Source organism: Macaca mulatta, chromosome 3, assembly GCF_049350105.2.
Source record: "Macaca mulatta isolate MMU2019108-1 chromosome 3, T2T-MMU8v2.0, whole genome shotgun sequence".
In the NCBI taxonomy this organism is placed as follows: Eukaryota; Metazoa; Chordata; class Mammalia; order Primates; family Cercopithecidae; genus Macaca; species Macaca mulatta.
The window spans coordinates 102,268,583-102,288,269 of record NC_133408.1 but is presented as its reverse complement, the minus strand read 5'-3'; the positions used below and the strand labels follow the sequence as shown (position 1 = coordinate 102,288,269).

The following is a 19,687-nucleotide window of genomic DNA, read 5'->3' as shown; positions in this document are numbered from 1 at the left end:
AGACTCATTCATTGCATGAGAATATCTACAACCTTGGGCAAGTTACTGAACCTGGGTAGGGGAGGAGGGAGAATATCTACAATCTTGGGGTTGAGAGGAGGAGGGAGAACATCTATAGCCTATTAAGACAACCAGAAGCAACCAGATGGATACCTACGCCAATACTTCTAAGCCAATTCTGGAAAATATTGTAGAGAAGGGTCAAAGTGGAGTTTTCTGGTAGCACAGGGAAGAGCGGTACACACAGGAATGAGTCTATGTCACTGGGCTTGTATTGTCTTGCAGAGACAATTCATTCCCCAGTGGTTGTCAAAATACATACCAAAGATCAAAATCATAGCTGTTTGTGCCTATGGCTGTTTGCACATGGAGGTCAAATGGTATTCCCTCATTTACCATGGGTAGTAGGGCGTAAATGTCTTCTAACTGTCCCAGTTTGCATGGAACTGTCCTGGTTTTAGCACTGGTAGCCCCATGTCCCAGGAAACCTCTCAGTTCCGGGCAAACCAGAACAAACCATTGGTCAGAGGAAAAGGAAGCCCACATGTGGCCATAAGATATATTTCAACTGCCCATTGAGAATGGAAGCCAGTAATCCTGACATCAGCCATTAGGTTATTTTGTTCTACTTGGCTGGTGTTCACCTCCAAGAACTTTCCCAAGCTTGTGACCCAACATGGTAAGAGAAGAAAATGGCGGTAAGCTCTGGGCCCCTACTGTGGCGTGAAGCTTGAGCTATGCCACACTGCCTCCCTGGGCCTCAGAGCTATAACACGTAGGTAAGGAGCTGCACCAAATCAGTGTTTTCAAACTCCAGACAACAGTTTGATTTTCATGGGCCAGGAAATCAATGTAGAGGCTTGCAAACAGCATTTTAAAATAATAGAATAAAATAGAATATGTGAGAGGGCATTGCACGTGGCAAGAAAATATTGTTTGTAAAATGTGTTTCAGCTACATATCTATGTCCATGTGTACCGGGTCTCAGTGTAAAATTTAGTGCTTAGGGCGGGTTGCAAAGTCCATATATGGAATAATCTCCAAACTTTCTGCCAGCTGGAGAATTTTGTATCCTACAGAAGTCATCCTAATAATTTCTTCCCTTACACGTGGCATGAGATTTGGTAACTAGAGTGCATGGGACTTCCTTCACTGGGCATTGGGTTATATTATTTTTATAAATTGTTTTTCTCTTTTATTATTGTAAGGAAAAGTTATCCCTCACCTATTTATAGCATCCAGCACAGTCTTACAGTTAGGTCACTGTCAATAAATGTTTCTTGATTCTTTTTTTTTTTTTTTTTGAGACAGTCTCACTTGTCGCTCAGGCTGGAGTGCTGTGGCACAATTACAGCTCTCTGCAGCCTTGACCTCCCAGGCTAAATCAATGTGCCTGTTTCAGCCTCCCAAGTAGCTTGGACTACAGGTGTGTGCCACCATGCCCAGCTAATAATTTTTATTTTTTGTAGAGACATTGTCTCCCTATGTTGCCCAGGCTGGTCTCGAACTCCTGGCCTCAAGCAATCCTCCTGCCTCAGCCTTCCAAAGTGCTAGGATTACAAGCATGAGTCATATGCCCAGCCACGAAATGTGTCTTATATTCCAACATACTAACAAGAACACACTCAAACATCATCATTGGTGCCATCTTCCAGCTCCAGCAAAAGCAGAAGTCCCAGGGCTGGATGGTTGTCCCAGACAGCAAGTGCATGGGCTCTTGAACAATTTTGCCTTTCAACTGCAGAGAACTCAGAGAGCCCAGTAAAGGCCACAGTGATGCAACAGCAGCCACTGCAGATGCAAAGTCTGACCCTAAGGTAAGATGCTGTTTCGGCCAGGCGCAGTGGCTCACACCTGTAATCCCAACACTGGGAGGCCGAGGTGGGCAGATCACAAGGTTAGGAGTTCGAAACCAGCCTGATCAATATGGAGAAACCCCGTCTCTACTAAAAAATACAAAAAAAAAAATTAGCTGGGCGTGGTGATGCACGCCTATAGTCCCAGCTACTCAGGTGGCTGAGGTAGGAGAATCGCTTGAACCCAGGAGGCAGAGGTTGCAGTGAGCTGGGATCGCACCACTGCACTCCAGCCCGGGCTACAGAGTGAGACTCTGTCTCAAAAGAAAAGAAAAAAAAATGATGCTGTTCAACAGCAACCTTGTTCAACTGCTGAAGAGAGGAACACAAAAGGGAAAGGCAAAGGAGAAAAAAGAAGGAAAAGATAGATCCTAGAATGAAAAACAGGTACACACTAATCACACATCATCAATGACTTCCTGTTTTGTGTGTGTGTGTGTTTGTTTGTTTTGAGACTGAGTCTCACTCTGTCACCCAGGCTGGAGTGCAGTGGCACAATCTCGGCTCACTTCAACCTCTGCCTCCCAGGTTCAAGTGATTCTTCTGCCTCAGCCTCCTGAGTAGCCGGGACTAGGCACGTACCACCATGCCTGGCTAATTTTTGTATTTTTAGTAGAAACGGGGTTTCACCATATTGGCCAGGCTGGTCTTGAACTCCTGAACTGGTGATCCACCTGCCTCGGCCTCCCGAAGTGCTGGGATTACAGGTGTGAGCCACTGCACCCGGCTAATGACTTCTAGGAGTGTGAAATCTGACAGGCACTGCCTGCACATTGACAGGAAGTATAATTTTATGGATCGTCACTCTATAATAGCAGGGTATAGAAAGAATAAAGGTTAGCAATTTTTACATCAAATCTATTAGGGGACCCTTTTCTTTTCTACTCCGCCCCGCCACCAAAAGTTATGCAGGAATTTCCATATAATCAGGACTTCAAGTAAAAATTTCAGCATCCTGAAAAGGAAAAATGTCATTTCCTCTTAAATCACACTTATTTCCAGGGGTAATTCTGAAGTTTGTCTAATGGACAGAAATGGAGAAGTTTCATATTTATGGTTCCCAGTCTTTTAAAAACTTAGGAAGAGAAATTGCTTTTGCGAAATATAAGAACAGATCAGAAATTAAAATTTAAGGCGCCTACTGCAGTGGTTCGTGCCTGTAATCCCAGCACTTTGGGAGGTGGAGCAGGGAGGATCACTTGAGTCCGGGAGTTCAACACCAGCCTGGGCAATATAGTGAGACCCCCGCCCCCACCACCCCCCCCCCCCGCAGTCTCTTCAAAATGACATTTAAAACGTATTTTTAAAATTAAGACATTAAAACTTAACTTTTTACGAACACAAAATTAGGCCACATCGTGAGCATGGCTGGCCATGGGATGGGCTCAAGCCCAAATGAGGGTGCCCAAGCCCCTGGGGCCACATCCCACACAGGGGAGTAAACTCCATCCCAGTAAGAGAAATGACATGATTTGGAGCGTGCTGGCAGGGGCGAGGGGTCGTCCAGGCAGGTGCGGAAGGACACAGTGTGCGGAGAAGGCAGTTGAGCTATTCTTGCCAGGACCTACTGCCTTGGAAAAACAAGACCTCTGGAAAGGACCACAGCCTCAGAATCCCAGGTTAAGCTAAACAGCCCGATCTCAGGAAAGCGGAACTGATGCAGTTGAGAGCTAGCCATTCCCTTTTCTGCTGTCTGTACTTTTTAATTATGTTCCTTTAAACTACTTGTTACGGGAACTCAATTTTTAACAACTACGTAAAAAATCCAACAAAACTATGAAACTAGCACCTAAGTTCCTCATGCTTTTTCAAATTTCTGGACTCCAAATTTCCAAATTTCCAAATTCCCAAGGAAGGAACCAGCTCCTCTCTCCCAGCAACACACACCTCCAGCCTGACCAGGGCGGGATGTTTTGGGGGTCAAACTTATCCAATCGGCCGAGGGTAGGGAGAGGAATGGTGCCCCGGGGACCCAGCGTGGCTGCTTAGACAGCGGGGCTGAGGGTAGGCAGGGGCCACCAGTCTGCGTGAGCCCTGCAGCTTCAGGAAGTACGACAGCAGGAAACGGGCAAAGCTCAGATAGGACCCAAGTCCTGGGTGCAGCCCGGAAGTCTGATTCCAGAGGAACAAAGAGACAAATACCAACGCGGATTCTGGCAGAGGGGAACAATACAGGTGCCCAGTGAGTAAAACTGGGGCACAAGAGGAAGGTTTAATTACCGGAAAAAGACAGCAGGTACTGAATGTGGGGCTGAGGATGAGAGACAATTGCCTCTCTTGCTAACCCAGCAGAGAGTCCTGCACGTGGGAGGAGATCAATAAAGATTGTCTGGCTGTTTCGTTAATTAACTCAGCAGCTTATTTAGCTCAGCCAGGTCTGTTGAGTCTTTAAAGAAACTGGATCAGTGTTAAGGCAGGGCTGCAGCCCTCCTACATCAGAATCACCTGGTGGGGGCGGGGGATTGGGGCTTGTTGAAAATACAGATGCCAGGGTTCTGAAAGAGACTTAATCCTAACCTCTTGGGCCTGGGGCCCAGGAATCTGTATAACACTGGGCTACATGGCTGTACCTGTGGGTCGCCTTGTTCTATTGGAGAAACTTGTTATTGTATTGGGTACTGTTTGCCTTAAATTTCAGGTTAAAATTAATTTTCCCCCAATTGAGCAAAATAGAGGCAGTGACAGTATTCATACGAATGTATCTGGTGTGATTCGTCCCATTTTTCAGGTGGAGGTTATCTCATTCCCTGCCTCCACACTGGACCGGTTTGCCCAGATCTGTTTTTACCTACAGGGCCAGCTGCAGGGCTGGGCAGTCCCAGTTTCTGGTGCAATCCCAATGGCAGGAATCTCGGCCCTACCCTCTACCCACTGTGCGGATAATTAGGTCATCCTTTCCAGACATGACATCCCAGGCCCAACCATCCCTGCTCCTAATTGTTCCCTGAAGGTGCTCCAGAGCTGGAGTACCACGGTGAGCCCTGGGGGTCCGCAATACCTCTAGATCCCAGCATCTCACCTGCCCATACCATACTGACCTAACACACAGGAATGGGTGACTGCCTTCACTTCCCTCATTCGAATCTTTCCCTCATTCAGAAACAAATATGTACTGAGCACCCACTGTATATATGCCAGGCACTGGGTTACCTAAATGAGAGAGGATTGGAATTCCTGGGGGTCTCCATTTCTCCACAAAAGTGTTGGTTTGGTTTGGTTTGTTTTTTCCACTTTGATGGTAATCTTTTTAAAAAAAAAAATTGATATTCTGCTATATAATTTTTTTTTTTTAATTTTTGAGATAGAGTCTCGCTCTGTCGCCCAGGCTGGAGTGCAGTGGCACAATCTCAGCTCACTGCAACCTCTGCCTCCCAGGTTCAAGTAATTCTCCCTGCCTCAGCCTCCCGAGTAGCTGGGATTGCAGGTGCCCGCCACCACACCCAGCTAATTTTTTATATTTTTAGTAGAGATGGGATTTCACCATGTTGGCCAAGCCTGTCTTGAACTCCTGACCTCAGGTGATCCGCCCACCTCGGCCTCTCAAAGTGCTAGGATTACAGGCATGAACCACCGCACCCAGCCTCTGCCATATAATATACAGTCTATATTTATATTCATAAACATTCTCTTCAAGTGAAGGCCAAATTATATCATGTGGTGATGAACCATGAAGGATCCAAAATGATTTAAATAGAGTGCCTAGCATTTTGTTATCCAAGCTCAAAGGAAACTTGTAGCAATCAAAGCAACATTCTCATGTTCATGGACCCTATTTGGTACCTCCCACCTTGTTAAAGTTTGTTGTGAATGTGGCAGTACATGAACAATGAAAAACCTTTCTGTTCCTCATTCTAGCAATTATGCAATTAGACACTTCTTTAAGGCAGATTTCCAGCATGTGGCAATGCTAACTTTACTTTTGAGTGAACAAGACAGTCCCTCAGTGATCAAGTGGCCTTTCATTAAAATCGGCATTTCAGGAATGCTCAAGGGCAGAGTTTTAATTAACTATGAGGTCAGATTATTCCGAGCTAGCAAACAAGGCAAAGCTAACAGGTATTCTCTGCATTAGCACTGAACCCAAAGGCCAAAGACAATAACTATACCATTAGTTTCAGGACAAGAGCATCATCTGTCATATTAAACTAATGTTGCTTTACTTATACAATACTGGTTTTGCAGTTGTGTTTGGGCTTCATTCATACATCAGCTTTGTTTTTATGATAATAATTAGTGCTTACCACATGCCAGGCACTGTGCTAAGCCTTTTTCATAGATTGACTCTTTAATCCTCAAAACAATCCTATGAGATAGATGCTATTTCCTGCGTCTTACCAGTCCGTAAACTGAGGCCCAGAGAAATTAACTTGCCTGAGGTTACACACCATGTAAGTGACAGGTCTAGGATTTAAACCCAAGTGGGTCTTGCTCCAGAAATTGTGTTCTTAATGCAACACTGTACTGTTTTATCATTATATCATTTTATATATATATATATGATTATATATCACTTTATATTTTAAATGATATGATTTCATTTTATATTTTTTACATATTTAAGTAGTTATAAAAACTGCTTAATCTAGTATTTAGCTTGTAAGAATTTCTTATTTAAGAAAAAGAAAGGTCTATGTACTATTCAAGTGAAAGAAATGCTGTTTAGTAGAATTTCTGCTCAGAGTAACTGGGACCTGTTCTTTGTTTTGATGTTGTTTTTTTGTTTTGTTTTTGTTTGTTGTTTTTGAGACAGGGTCTTGCTCTTGTTGCCCAGGCTGGAATGCAGTGGTGTAATCACAGCTCACTGCAGCTTTGATCTCAAGCAGTCCTTCCCACTTCAGCCTGCTGAGTAGCTGGGACTACAGGTGCGCACCACCAGGCCCAGCTAATTTTTGTATTTTTTGTAGAAACGGGGTTTCACCGTGGTGGCCAGGCTGGTCTCAAACTCCTGGGCTCAAGCAATCCACCCACCTTGGCATCCCAAAGTGCTGGGATTACAGGCATGAGCCACCGCGCCCGGCTGGGACCCATTCTAGATCCCAGTGGTGATGTGAAGGAGGAAGTGGCTCCGATGCCCGGCTTAGCTCTGTCAGCCCTTCTGATCCTCTGCTCACAGCCCAGCAGGCCCTCCTCACTAGGGAAGGCCGACTGGGTAAGAACCGAGACTCCTGAACTCATCTCCACTTGTCAAGCCCCTGAGTTTTCCTGTGAAGTGTTCTGCTGTTAGGTCAGCTCTCCTGTTAGGAATGGAAGCTGGAGTTGCAGCTGACATTGCCATCTTTGAACCCAAAGTATTCCTCATCCCACCCCACTCCGACCTCCAGCCTTCTGCAGGGCAGGTGAGTCTCCCAACTCTCTCTCACAGCTGACACCTGACTGTGAGGTCCCAATCAGCACCAGCTTCCTCATCCTCCTTCTCTCCCTTCTCCCTGCCAGACTCATGTTGCTGGGGTCCAGATGCTTCTCCTTTGACTCAGTGACAGCCTCAACAGCATATGTGATCACACTGCCAACTGCCTGGTGCCAACTCCAGTTCACCAGGCCAGTATCACAAAAGTGAATTACACTATTATAACTGCATTGAAATGAGGCAGTAACTCCTTGAAAGGGTGTCAGTAAGATGCAGGTAATAAATGCTTCTAGTCTGCTGGAGGGCCCATGAATTGCAATCTTCCCTCTTTATAATCACAAAAGATATGATGCGTAATTACAAGTTAATGGAACTGACTTTTGCATGTGACTTGGGAATTATAAAATTATAAAGCTGAGAGGGTCCTCAGAGTTAGATCACTCCCTGCGAGATGCATCACTTGTTTACAAACGCAAGCACTTTTACCATTGTTTCAGCACTAACAAGTGAGCCCCCATAATCTTGATACACAATGGCGCAATCTCGGCTCACTGCAACTTCCACCTCCCGGGTTCAACCGGTTCTCCTGCCTCAGCCTCCTGAGTAGCTGGGATTACAGGCATGTACCACCACGCCTGGCTAATTCTGTATTTTTAGTAGAGATGGGATTTCTCCAAGTTAGTCAGGCTAGTCTCAAGCTCCCGACCTCACATGATCCCGCCTAGGCCTCCCAAAGTGCTGGGATTACAGGCGTGAGCCCAGGGGATTACACGCCTGGCCCAGTCTCCAACTTCTTGAGTGATGAGAGGTGGTTAAGTAGCAGCCAAGTAGCTTCCTGGTCCCTGGATCACAGCTATGGCATTGCATTCTTGAAGTCAATCGTCCTGTGATGGTCTACAATCTTCCTTCCCAGTGATGGCAAAGGAGGCAGCTCCCAGCAGGCCAGTTGGGAAGCGTACTCCAGAACCCATTCCTGCAGCCTGGGACCAGCTTCTCTAGCCTTTCACTGGTTTTTATGTTGCTAGATCCATGCATCAATTTGGTTCTGCTTAAAATACTCTGAATGGTTCCTATTTAAGAGCCCTGACTAATACACCTGCACTATCATGTCACAAGAAACCCTATGAAGGAAGGACTAGTATTCCCTTTTACAGTCTGAGGAAACTGAGGCACAGGAGATTAATAAGGTTGCCCCAGGGCTTATATAGTAAGTGGCTGTTTCTTTAGTAAGTGGGTCTCTGGCTCAATCCAGCCCAATCCAGCTCCACAGGCCACACTCCAAAGGCTACGCGGCCTCTGTCTTAGCTGGGGCTGCTCTAACAAAGTACCAGAAGCGAGGTGGCTTAGAAACAACAGAAATCCACTTCCCATAGCTCCAGAGGCCAGAGCTCCAAGATGAGGGTGCCGGCACGATCAGGTTCTGGCAAAGACCCTCTTCTGGGTTGAGAATCCGGGTTACTTCTCGAGTCTTCACATGGCAGAAAAGAACAAGAGAGCTCTCTGGGATCCCTGTTTTTTTTTTTTTTTTGAGACGGAGTCTCACTCTGCCACCTAGGCTGGAGTGCAGTGGCCGGTTCTCAGCTCACTACAAGCTCCACCTCCCGGGTTCATGCCATTCTCCTGCCTCAGCCTCCCGAGTAGCTGGGACTACAGGCGCCTGCCACCTCGCCCGGCTAATTTTTTGTATTTTTTTTTTTTTAGTAGAAACGGGGTTTCACCGTGTTAGCCAGGATGGTCTTGATCTCCTGACCTCGTGATCCGCCCGTCTCGGCCTCCCAAAGTGCTGGGATTACAGGCTTGAGCCACCGCGCCCGGCTTGGGGTCCCTTTCGTTACAGCACTAATCCCATTCAAGAGGGCTCCACCTACCACCTGAGTACAGGATTTAGAGACCCGCCTGGCTAACATGGCAAAACCCCGTCTCTACTGAAAATACAAAAATTAGCCAGGTGTGGTGGTGCACACCTGTAATCCCAGTTACTTGGGAGGCTAAAGCAGGAAAATTGCTTGAACCCGGGAGGTGGAGTTTGCAGTGAACCAAGATCGTGCCACTGCACTCCAGCCTGGGTGACAGAAAAAAAAAAGAGGTCTCCACCTTAACAACTTAATCACCTCCCACACCCCACACCCTAACACCATCACAACGTGGGTTAGTCTTTCAACATACAAATTTGAGGAGGACACATTCAGTCCATTGCAGTCTCATCATTGTGCTACTTGACGTAACAGGAATTAATGCTGCTTTGTTGGACTTGAATTATTTTTCTGATCTGATGTCATTCTACTCATGATCAAATACCCTGAAGAGTCTGATCGGCCTGCCATGGGTCTCAGATCTCACCTATCCAAGGCTCCTTGATTGACAGTTCCCTCAAGACTGCAGGCAGTGGAGTCAGGGTAGTTCCCCCAAAGGAAAAGCTGGCTGCTGTTTTCCAATGGCAGGGAAAGGGATGTTGGTCAGACCAAAACAGATGTCCACCACAAGTACCAAAACTCATCTGAGTCGGGCCATTGCTCAAAAGCATCATGGGACAAATAGACAAATGGAAAATGCCCAGATGTTAAGTGGAAACGTGCCTCTATTCAGTCACTAAATTGTCTCATATGGACTTTAAAGACAGCTCATGAAATGTGAAGACTTTTGTAAAATGTGGGCATAGCCTCAAAGCTATGGGGGAAGTCAGGCACTCTGGAAGGGAAGGTAGGAAAGAGAAGACACTGAGGAGCATGACTGGGTGCCGCGCTCATGCTCACACCCCCACCCACTCCGTTAGGACCACTTGAAGCACTGGTTAAAACCCCTGCAGAGCTTGGTGATGGCACTTCTGCCACATACTGGCACCATAACCAACTAAAGAATGGCCTTGGGCTAGAATTGAGAAGGCCTTAGAGATGCCCAGAAACAGCCTGCTCATTTGACAAATGGGAAACCTGATGCCCAAAGCCCCAAATCACAATTTATCCCCAGGCACCTGGTGGATTCTTCTGTTTCCTGGAGACCAGTAATTTGATTTCAGGGGTATGATTCATGTGCACTTGAATGGTTCCAACTCCTTATTTAATGATTTTAAGTTTTTGTTTAAATTTTTTTTTCCAGAATAAAATAAAAAATACCCCCTCTCTCTCTAGCTCAAACACAAACACACACACACACACACACACACACACACACACACACATGGTCTTCAAAAAGCTCATAGAAGCCAGACATGGTGGTGCACGTCTGTAATCCCAGCAGTTTGGGAGGCCAAGGCAGGAGGATCACTTGAGCCCAGAAGTTTGAGACTAGCCTGGGCAACATAGGGAGGGCCTGTCTCTACGAAAATTCAAAACTTAGCCTGGCATGGTGATATGTTCCCATAGTCTCAGCTACTTGGGAGGCTGAGGCCAGGGCATCCCTTGAACCAAGGAGCTTGAGGCTACAGTGAACTATGATCATGCCACTGCACTGTAGCCTGGATGACAGAGCAAGACCCTGTCTCCCCGCTGCAAAAAGTTCATGGAAAATGCATATTATGAAAAAACTATGCATAGATTTCAAAAATAAACTGATACTAACTTGTTATGTGTCTGAGTAGGATCTAGTTTAAGGCACTAAGAAGAATAAGACATAAGTTTGAAAAGAGCCTCTGTCAGAGCAACATGAATTCTGCTAAAACTGAAGCAAGGACAAATATAAAATTTATGATGAAGCTTGGGTGGAAGAATGGCGAGATCAATGATGCTTTACAAAAAGTATATGGAAATAATGTCTCCAAAGAAATCAGCAGTTTTCAAATAGATAACTTAGTTTTTTGTTTGTTTGTTTTTTAATTTGTAGAGAGGGGGGTCTCACTATGTTGGCCAGGTTGGTCTTGAACTACTGGGCTCAAGCAATCCTCCTGCCTCAGCCTCCCAAAGTGCTGGGATTACAAACACAAGCCACAACACCCAGCCTTGTTTTAAGAAGGGATGAGATGATGTTGAAGATGTAGCCCACAGCAGCAGACCATCCACATCAATTTTCAAAAAAAAAAAAAAAAAAATCATCTTGTTTGTGCCTAATTAAAGAGGACTGACAATTAACTGCAGAAACAATAATCAACACTATCTCAACTGGTTCAGCTTACAAAATTCTAAATGAAAACTTAAAGTTGAGCAAACTTCCCATTCAATGGCTGCCAAAACCACTGCACCCAGATCAGCTGCAGACAAGAGCAGAGCTTTCAATAGAAATTTAAACAAGTGGGACCAAGATCCTAAAGAATTTCTTTGAAGAACTGTAACCGGAGATGAAACATGGCTTTACCAGTATGATCTTGAAGACAAAGTATGATCAAAGCAATGACTACCAAGAGACACAAGTCCAGTCAAAGCGAAAGCAGATCAGTCAAGAGCAGAGGTCATGGCAACAGTTTTTTGGGATGCTCAAGGCATTTTGCTTGTTTACTTTCTGGAGGGCCAAAGAATGATAACATCTGCTTATTATGAGAGTGTTTTGAGAAAGTTAGCCGAAGCTTCCACAGAAAAACACCCAGAAAAGTGTCACCAGAGAGTCCTTCTCCACCAAAACAATACTCCTGCTCATTCCTCCCATCAAACAAGGGCAATTTTTCTAGAGTTTCAATGAGAAATTATAAGGCATCCATCTTACAGTCCTGATTTGGCTCCTTCTGACTTCTTAATTTTCTAATCTTAAGAAAAATTTTAGGCCAGGTGTGGTGGCTTATGCTGTGATCCCAGCACTTTAGGAGACCAAGGCAGGTGGATTGCTTGAGTCCAGGAGTTCGAGACTAGCTTAGGCAATGTGGTGAAACCCCAACTCTATAAAAAATACCAAAAACATTAGCTGGGTGTGGTGGTGGTAGCCTGTAGTCCCAGCGATTCAGGAGACTGAAGTGGGAGAATCACCTGAGCCCGGAAGGCAGAGGTTGCAGTGAGCAGAGATCATGCCACAGCATTCCAGCCCAGCCGACAGAGTGAGACCCTGTCTCAAAAAAAATAATTAAATAAATACAGATTTAAAGGGCATCCATTTTTCTTCAGTTGATAATGTAAAAAAAAGACAGTATTGAAATGGTTAAATTCCCAGGATCCTCGGTTCTTTAGAGATGGACTAAATGGTTGGTGTCATCACTTACAAAAGTGTCTTGAATTTGATGGAGCTTACATTGAGAAATAAAGTTTATAAAGTTTATATACCACTTTTCCATGAACTTTTTTTTTTTTTTTTTTGAGACCGAATCTCAGCTCTGTCTCCCAGGCTGGAGTGCAGTGGTACAATCTTGGGTCACTGCAACCTCCATCACCCAGGTTCAAGCCATTCTCGTGCCTCAGCCTCCCAAATAGCTGGGACTACAGGCACATACCACCGTGCCTGGCTAATTTTTGTATTTGTAGTACAGATAGGGTTTCACCATGTTGGCCAGGCTGGTCTCGAACTCCTGACCCCACGTGATCCACCCACCTCGGCCTCCCAAAGTGCTGGGATTACAGGCATGAGCCACCGAGCCGTGCATAACTGGTTTAATTTTATAATCCTTTTCTCCCGTGCAAAAAAAAAGAGAGAAAGAAAACCCAGATTTTTCAAATTTCAGACAGGTGCTCTTTACTGCTTTTACTGAGATTTTTCCTTGCCAATCATTTCCTGGAATTTCTCCATTGATGCCTTTCATTGCTATTCTCAGCTTTTTGCTGAAGGTTTATTATGTGACTAAAAGTTGCTTGCAAAAAATGTCCCTACATATCACATTTTCCCAAAGTTCTGCTCTTTTTCCAATTCAAACTTCATGGTTTTACTTTTCCCTGCAATATAAGTAATCTCTCAGCTGCTAATTCACAAAACCTCAGAGTTGGTGACTTCTCTCCCCATCTAGTCATTCTCTGAACTGACCAAAGTAGGAAGGTTTCAAGCATCATCTTATGAAGACCCACTTTTCCCAAAGGACACTGTACAGGAGGGACAGGAGGATTTATTCTAGTCGAGGCAAGGCTTCTGCAGCAGTCAGCAAAGCAGCAGAGTAGTTTAGCACTAGCCAAAAGGATGATAGTGCTTTATCTACCTACATAGACAAAGTCACACCTGGAAAGAGGCAAAAATAGAATAACCCCTGGGCATTATTTATTTTAGAATAGGAAGAAAGAAATTGAGGAAGACTGGGCCTTACCTGATACGCCTGGCAATTAATGAGCAGAGAGCAGTGCTGGTTACCATATTAGCTGAGGGACAAAATGTGTAAGGGAATGAAAGGAGGCAAATCTCCTCCTAACAATGGGACTTGGACTCAGTCAGATTTCCCAGAGTCCAAGCTCTTTGGACATTCAAGGAGAATTTTCTAAAGCTTTCACTAAGTTGCTAAACCATTGTCCTCCAACAGCAAATAATTTATATCAACCTAGAGAATAATTGGGCCTTGTATCAAGACACAGTGAGGCAGAGCACTTATAAATGATGAATGAGCAGCAGGGCCAGACACGCTGATGTAGACTCAAACCATGGTGGCCACCATCCATTAGGAAGTTCCAAGGGGAATCCCTCCAAAATGGGATTTTATAGTCGTACCTGTGCCCAACCTTGCCACGGCAGAATCCCCATTTGTGTGCCCAGAAGTGTAATCAAGGAGTCATCCCTGCACTATGGTCCTGTCTTGAATTTCTTAGCTATGCGTGACCTTGAGCCTGGGCACTTCCCTTCTTCATATCAGGACACTAAAGGGAAACAAGAAAATATATTTTCTTTTTTCATATTAGGATCTCACAATTTTCACTGCTTCCTTTTTAACTTTTTAATACAATACATTCATGTAATGCCAAAATGAAGTCAATGTTTGGGAAAAACCCAAATATCCAATTTACCAGATCACTCCAAAAGCTAGCTGATCAATATGTCCCCCTTTTGTTTCTGCAAAATTAGATTCATAATGTATATGTGATCTGTTCATCTGCTGCTTTCACTTATGATTATGGCAGGTATTTTCTCCTATAAGTTTCATAATCACAATTTTTTACAAAGGGTATATCAGCATATTGTTGGCCCTAATTTAGTAAATCATTTCCCTATTGTTCACCCAGGCTGAAAGAGTATCAGTACAAGACCAAAGAAGCTTCCATTTGCTATTAAGTTTTGAGTTGGGAACTCTATTCCGAGAACAATTACTATGAAAGCTCTATGTGACTCCTTCAGATGCAAGAGTGAGGCCAGCTCAGCTGGGATAAGCTCCTACTACAGAAAGGTATGGGGAAAATTCCAGAATCTGGTGATTCATCTTAGAGCTAGCACTAGGACAAAAGGATGAGCTTCCCACCTCAGGGACAAAATGAAAAACAAAACAAGAAAGCCACACCAAAGAACGAAAATTTTACCCATAATCAGTTGTGTTGAATATTGCTTGTTTTCCCCTTTTAGTTACTGGCATGTAAACTTTTAACATGAGCAACAACAACAACAAAAAACTTTAAACATTACTTTGTTTTGTTTTGAGTCAGAGTCTCACTCTGTCACCAGATCTGATCACAGCTCACTGCAGCCTCAACCTCCCAGACTCATGTGATCCTCCTACCTCAGCCTCCTGAGTAGCTGGGACTACAGGCTCGCACCACTGTGCCCAGCTAAACCTTTGTATTTTTGGTGGAGATCAGGTTTTGCCATGTTGCCCGGGCTGGTCTTGAACTCTTGGGTTCAAGCAATCTTCTTGCCTCAGCCTCCCGAAGTGCTGGGATTATGGCATCCATGTAATAATTACATTTCTTTTTTTGTTATTCTTTTTTTCATTGGAAAAGGAATAAATGCACAAGATTTTTTTTAATCCAGACACAGTAAATTGTCTCAGATCTCAACCTCTATCCTTCTGGAATGTTTCTTTGTGTATACATGCATATTTGCATATGATGTCCCTTTTTGTTTACACAAATAAGAACACACACTGTATTGCACTTGCCATTTTTACTTGACCTCAGGTCTCAGATTGATTCATCTTGGCATATATAATCTACTTCATTATTTTTTATAAGAGCTGCATAGTTTTTCACTACATGAAAGTGCTATAACCATTTCCCTAGTGTGAGACATTTTCATAGTTTCTAGGGTTTTTTCATATTAAAAATAATGTTGTAGCCATACACTTTTTGACAGATTCAAGGCAATCGAAAGTCCTGGATTTACTGAACAGTCTTAAATTAATGTAATAAATGATTTTTAATAGAATAATGTATATAGATTCCAAAACGGCATTTGATAAAACTTAACATTTTATTCCTGGTTCTTTAAAAAGAAATTTCAGCAAAGAAAAAATTATTTTTTTAATTTTTATGCTTAATGGGGAAATAATGGAAGCTTTTCCATTACAGCCAGGAAAAAGACAAAGATACCCATTCTCACCATTATTGGTTAAATTGCTCTAGAATCACTAATGCAAAAGAAAGAAATAGAGGTATTAAAATAGAAAATAAGGAGGTAAAATTATCTTGACCTGCAGATGACTATTATATATCATGAAAAACACACAAAATCAACAGAAAAGCTTTTAGAAGGCCAGGTGTGGTGGCTCATTCCTGTAATCCCAGCACTTTGGGAAGCTAAAATGGGAGGATCGTTTGGGCCCAGGAGTTCCAGACAGGAGTTGGAGACCAGCCTGGGAACTTAGTGAGACCTCCATCTCTAAAACTAATTTAGAAATTAGCTGGGGCCGGGCGCGGTGGCTCAAGCCTGTAATCCCAGCACTTTGGGAGGCCGAGACGGGTGGATCATGAGGTCAGGAGATTGAGACCATCCTGGCTAACACGGTGAAACCCCGTCTCTACTAAGAAATACAAAAAACTAGCCGGGCGAGGTGGCGGGCGCCTGTAGTCCCAGCTACTCGGGAGGCTGAGGCCGGAGAATGGCGTGAACCCGGGAGGCGGAGCTTGCAGTGAGCTGAGATCCGGCCACTGCACTCCAGCCTGGGCTACAGAGCGAGACTCCGTCTCAAAAAAAAAAAAAAAAAAAAAAAATTAGCTGGGTGTGGTGGCGTGCACATGTAGTCCCAGCTACCTGGGAGACTGAGGTAGGAGGATTGTTTGAGTCCAGAAGTTCAAAGCTGCAGTGAGCCTTGATCATACCGTTGCACTCCATCCTGGGTGTCAAAGCAAGACCCTGACTGAAAAAAAAAAAAAAAAAGGGTCCGGCACAGTGGCTCATACCTGTAATCCCAGCACTTTGAGAGGCCGAGGCAGGAGGATCACCTGAGGTCAGGAGTTTGAGACCAGCCTGGCCAACATGGTGAAACCCCATCTCTACTAAAAATACAAAAATTAGCGAGGCGTGGTAGCGCGCACCTATAATCCCAGCTACTTGGGAGGCTGAGGCAGGAAAACCACTTGAACCTGGGAGGGGGAGGTTGCAGTGAGCCAAGATCACACCACTGCACTCCAGCCTGGGCAACAGTGTAAAACTCCATCTCAAAAGACAAAATGCTTTTAGAAACAATAAGAACATACAGCAAAATTACTTTCACACCATTGATGAGTGGCAAACTGGCACAAGCCCTTGGGGGCAATTTGGACTATCTGTCAAAACTCATTGAGCCAGGAACCTTACTTCCCAAAATTTCTCCTTCAGATATACTGCCCCATGGTTCAGAGACACAGGCACAGGTATGTATATGTATATATGTTCATTAGAGCATTTTTTATAATAGCAAAAAGGCTGGAAACAACTGGTTTTATAAGGGGATGCCTATATACATATGAGCTGGTATTTGGTATGAGTACAAAACATTTTTCAAAGAGTAGCCAAGAAAGTGGTATCAGTGAGTGTCTCTAAAGAATAAAACCTAGAAAGGATGAGAAAGAGCTTTATTTTTTACCATATGCCTTTTGTATGGTTGGAACTTGCCATGTGCTCCCGAAACACATGCCTTAAAATGTTTTTGTAGGACAAGTAAGACTTTTCTAATGGATAAATTTATTTTCATAAAATCCTAGATTAAACCAGAAGATTAATTTTTAGCTCAAAATAGATGGATCTAGACTGGGAGTGGTGACTCACGCCTCTAACCCCAGGCATTTTGGGAGGCTGAGGCGGTGGATCACCTGAGGTCAAGAGTTCAAGACCAGCCTGGCCAACATGGCAAAACCCCGTCTCTACTAAAAATACAAAAATTAACCAAGATTAGTGGCATGCACCTGTAATCCCAGCTACTCAGGAGGCTGAGGCACGAGAATCGCTTGAACCCGGGAGGCAGAGGCTGCAGTAAGCTGAGATCGTGTTACTGCACTCCAGCCTGAGCGACAGAGCAAGACTCCATCTCATAAATAAATAAATAAATAAATAAATAAATAAATAAATAGATGGGTGTCCTTCATGCAGTACAGAAAAACCTCTCATTGGCATTAAGGAGAGGGAAATAACACCTAAGGATTTTTTTAGTGTTTTTGCTGTGGTTGTTTTAGACTTGATGGCTTTGAAATGGTGTAACTATGTCTACCCATCATCAACTTTACTGGTCAGTGTTTTTCAAATCCTGTGCCCAGATACCAATGCATATCACTGAGCAAGGTGAATTCAGGTCGGGACATAACCCAGGACCAACCTCGCTTTTTTGAGGGCTTACAGTGACCCAGTCGAATAGAGCAACACTGACTCAAAAAGCTTGGGACAGGCCAGGCCAGCAGGAAGGAGAATGAGAACCTTATCTGGGGTCTGTTCTGTTTGGTCCTGCTGGCTCTTCTGGTCACACTGACCACCATCAGTGACAACACAGTTCCATTCCAAACCTTTTTCATCTCACGTGTTCTCCTCCTCTCATTTCTACTTCTAATATAGGGAGGGAAGCTTGGGCAATTCTGGTGAGTGGCAGGAGGAAAAGAAACAAGGGCATGTGGTGTTAGCAACAGAAAATTCTGCAGCTAAAAACAATAACGTTTTACCTTAAAATCACATGAAACTAAACTATATTTATCAGTTCCCAAACCCTCGTCCACTAACTAGGCTGCTATACCTGAATCACTGGGGAGCATCTTCAAATGCAAGAATTCTCAGGCTGTACTCTGCTTCACTGGATCTGGAGAAGGACCTGGAAATCTACATTTTTAAGACGTTCCCCAGGTAACTCTGATGGGCAGCCAGGCTTGGCAAACATGGGCATAAATTATTCAGTTACACCCAAATAATTGTGACCCATATAACAGTCTAATAAATTTGGATGTGACCCCTTGGGGGAAAAATATCCCAGGAAAAATTGCTATCATAAAGGAATTAAATTAATCCTCAAGGGTGTGTAAATTAATCCCAGTAAACAAATTATAGTTACTGCATTAAGTAAAAAATTTTGTCTGCCTACTCAATAATGAAATAAGCAGAGAGAGGACATTTTAAAGCCTGCAGGAGATATTATAATTCAAACACTAGCCTAGAGCTGATAAATATTTTATAGACAATCAATTTTATTTCATTCTACTTGAGAATGAATAAGGGCGTACGTTTCTATTTGGCAACATCGGAGTTTTTGAATCGAATTGGAAGCTTATGGTGTTGGTGAAATTAATGTGAATTTCTCCCTCAAGATGAGTATTAGCAACTTCATAACTAAAAGACAGCAGGTCATTTTTTCTCCTCACTGTAAACCACTTCACATGACTTGGTCTTTTGACTCTGCTCTGAAGTACAGTGCTGCGAACCGTCTTTTGTAGAGTCCTGTAAAATGTACTTGTTCTCTAGAAACGGACAGATCTGTAGATGTCTGGTCCTGGTCCTCCTTAATTTCCTCCTGGTGAGAACCTTGCAAAACCTCACTACAAAGTAAGCCAAAGCAAGTTGGAAAAGTAGGTTCTTTTCATTCGTCAACTTTCAGGACCACAACAAAAAGTATCTGCAGGCGGTAGGGGAGTTTATGGTGAACACCCACGGGCGGTGAAAGTTTGTCATGGGTTTGTTTTCTCATCCTAAATTGAGTAAGACGTTTTGTAAAGGATAAAATAATACAAGCCTAGAAAGCCTTCAGGGATTGACAAACATATGGAGAGATTCTTTTAATACAAATAGGGAATCTGGACTGTGAAAATTAGGTGTTCTCTGTTCTGAGAAGTGGGAGGACAAGTCTGCCCAACTGCATGTGAAAATGTACTAGAGAAACGGGCGTTGACCAGAGAAATGGGCGTTGACCAGAGAAACTGGTTGTCAGAGTTTAAACTGAGATTTTTCTTCTAAGAGAAATGGTAACTTTTTAAAAAGATTCTTTCATCCATTTCCAGACCTGCTTCATGGCAGGCAGGATGCTTACCTTGGACGCTTACATTTGGTGTCAAAATGAAGGGAGGGCCTTTCCTGGATGTCACTGGGATGCCACAGCAGGCCTGTAGAGGTCACACTGCGGGAAAGACCTTGGACTTCCCAGGAGGAAAAGGGAAAGGACTGGGGATGAAAGATCAAGCTCCCAGACTATGAGGCTGAGACCCCTGAAAGCCACCCTTTTGGAAACAATGTCCTCAGAAGAGAGAGAGCGAAGGTAGAGGAAATTCAAAAATTGCAT

At 43.9% G+C, this 19,687-nt stretch overlaps 1 long non-coding RNA gene across 1 annotated transcript; it reads left to right on the top strand.

Annotated features, from left to right (window-relative positions):
* The first annotated feature begins 3,982 nt into the window (after positions 1 to 3,982).
* Positions 3,983 to 17,509, top strand: LOC144339882 (uncharacterized). Its single transcript, XR_013415429.1, has 2 exons — positions 3,983 to 4,092; positions 11,023 to 17,509. It is a non-coding gene; the product is annotated as an uncharacterized LOC144339882 (long non-coding RNA).
* The last annotated feature ends 2,178 nt before the right edge of the window (positions 17,510 to 19,687 follow it).